The 2,933-nt window shown below is 44.8% G+C and overlaps 1 pseudogene; it reads right to left on the reverse strand.

Annotated features, from left to right (window-relative positions):
• Positions 1-1,734: 1,734 nt before the first annotated feature.
• On the reverse strand, positions 1,735-2,725 carry LOC119913419 (annotated as a pseudogene).
• Between the last annotated feature and the right edge of the window lie 208 nt (positions 2,726-2,933).

Here is a 2,933-nt window from a genome sequence, read left to right on the forward strand (position 1 = left end):
ACATTTGAGGAACAACATGCAAGCATCAACAGAGCATCAAATACAACACAAGCACGAATTGACAATACATACTAGTAAGAGCAATAATAAATACTAGTAAGAGCTCATAGTTCATATCACATCAATGGGGTAAATACCGAGGGAAGGAAGTAAGAGTTAACAAAAAAAGTGCAATCAATACAATATAATTGTAAGGGGATGGAAGAAGAAGAGCACAGGAAGTGCATGTTAGACGTTAGGAGTTAGAGGTGTTATAAGAGGAAGTGTTCTCGGAAGAGATGAGTTTTCAAGAGATTCTTGAAGTTAGAGAGGGACGCCCCTGTTCTGATGGCGTGTGGTAGCTCGTTCCACCATCGTGGTGTCACAGATGAGAACAGCCAGGACTGAGATTGCTTTGTGTGATGTGATGCCAGAGCCAGGCGACGTTTGTTGGAGGACCGTAGTGGCCGAGAAGGAACGTAAGTTTGTATTATCTGATTCTGGAGGCCACGGGGAGCCAGTGGAGGTCACGCAGTAATGGAGTGACATGAGTCCTCTTGGGCTGATCAAAAACCAAACGCGCTGCTGTGTTCTGAACCATTTGTAAGGGTTTCATCACACACAAGACCTGCTAGGAGGGCATTGCAATAGTCGAGACGAGAGATAACCATGGCCTGTACCAGAAGCTCGGTGGCATACTGAGTGAGACCAAGAAATCAGTCTTGTAGAGGTTTAGTTGAAGGTGGCAAGCCTTCATCCATGCAGATATGTCAGAGAGACAGTCAGTGATCCTTACCAAGATGGTTGCGTATCGTCTGCGTAGCAGTGATAAGAGAAGCTGTGAGAGCGAATGATGAGTGAGGTGGTGTAAATTGAGAAGAGAAGGGGGCCTAGCACTGAGCCTTGGGGCATACCTGTGGAGAGGCAGTGGGAGGAGAATAATTGTCCATTCCACAACACATCGTAGAAACGCCCCGAGAGGTAGGATTCAAACCACAGCAGTGATTTACCTGAGATGCCCGTTGCTGAGAGTGCGGATAGCAGGATCCTGTGGTTGACTGTGTCAAAGGCAGCTGATAGGTCAAGCAGGATGAGAACCGGGGATTGGGCTGCAGCTTTAGCTGACCTTAGGGCTTCTGTTACAGACAAAAGAGCCGTTTCAGTAGAGTGGGCACTCCTAAAACCAGACTGTTGTGGATCTAGGAGGTCATTCCTGTTTGAATACTGCCCGTTCGATAGTTTTGAATAAAAATGGTAGAAGAGACACTGGCCGATGCAAGGGTGTGACCCGAGCCCTTTTGAAAGTGGTTAGGAAGGATCCTGAAGCCAGAGAAGTATTTATCACATGAGTGATTGCGGGGACCACGGTAGGAGATATGTGGGATGGCTATGGGTCAGGAGTTCTGATACTTTGCTCTCTGTGAAAGGAGTAAACGAGGGAGCAATTCACATCATCCTTGAACAGAGATAGGGGTTACACCTGAGCAAGTTCAACTCGCTGAGATACAAGCGAAAGCTTTGGAGGAAGCTAGTAGGCCTAAGTGAACCTTAAGTTTAAAATATTGTATCATATAGTGATTTTATTATGTTATATTTCAGCGAAAAATGCTTATGGCTAAGATACACTTTTCCCCTCAGTTATATCAGTTATTTTTCATGCAAACAATCAAATTGTAGCTTAATCTTTTATTTTGACTGTTTTGAGTGCATATAACAGTATTAGTTTAATCCTTGCAAATTAAGTAAATCTTAAAGCTAATCCAGTTTGGAGCTATATACCTCCAACTCACATAGGCTCAGGTACTCCTCTCTTCCAGGGCTAAATATGTTCACATAGCGTCCATCCATCCCATCCCATCCCATCCATTTGTTCCATTCGTCCTGTTACACTGGAATTCAACAGTAGCACCTGCCGTGATGCTTGGAATCACGGCACACCTTGTATTGTTGTTGCTATCATTTTCAAGAGAATCTCCAATGAGGATGTCAGCTCCATTCAGTCACCCTGAGTAAGTAGGATCTCTGCGGCTGGTTATCTTAACAGAAAACACTTTATGGGTTTTCCACAGATCCAGTCGCCACTCGCCACTCGCCACCAGGGTTTCATGTCATTGTTTGTGTGAGCGTAAGAACCCAGCTCCCAAATGTTGCCATCATTCCCATTTATGGCATTATATGGAATGCCAAATGAATACAGAGATGAATGTGTGGTCTTTCCCTGGAATGCCAGGTTCTCTCCTGTTGGGTCACGGTAACCATTAACCTCCACTTCACACAGTGTAAGGATCCTGCCTGAACCAGGTAGAAGCACAGTCACGTAGCGTCCTTCCACACAATCAGTGAAGTTCAGAGTGACTGACTCCCCTGCACTGATGGCAGAAATATTAACAGCTGTTGGGTTTGCATAACCATTGTCTTCTGAGGAGTTGCCGACGTGAATCTCTGCTCCTTTGATCCTCTCAGGACAGAAGTCTCCTGTGATGATGACAGAGGTGATGATGTAGGACTCCAGCAGGTGGTCACTCCACCAGGGTTTGGTCTGTGCTTTAGTGGTGGCGCATGAACCGGCTGAGAAAGAAGATTCACGGTTTCCATCAATGGCATTGTAGGCAGCCCCAAAAGTATCACACCATCCCTCGTAGTGCTGTGACTGAGTTGCTTTGCCAAGCAAGGCCACATTTTGATAAGTGTAAGCTGAACACATCCCCAAGAGGAGCAGCAAAAGAAACACCATGCTGTCCTTCATTATTCTGAAACACCTGCAATAGTCTGTGGCATGCAACCTTTATAGGTTCAAATTTGAAATGCAACGCACTTTGACAAAGCATAAGGTACCCTTCAGAGTCAATATAATATGCGATAAGATGTGGTTAACACTGTGAAATGGTTGTAGTTTGGATAGATTTATGCACCAAATCTACTTGGATATATATATATATAAGTACATTAGGTGA

This window comes from Micropterus salmoides, unplaced genomic scaffold (assembly GCF_014851395.1).
Source record: "Micropterus salmoides isolate LMB-PRFRI ecotype aquatic unplaced genomic scaffold, ASM1485139v1 Ms_hic_scaffold_2, whole genome shotgun sequence".
In the NCBI taxonomy this organism is placed as follows: domain Eukaryota; kingdom Metazoa; phylum Chordata; class Actinopteri; order Centrarchiformes; family Centrarchidae; genus Micropterus; species Micropterus salmoides.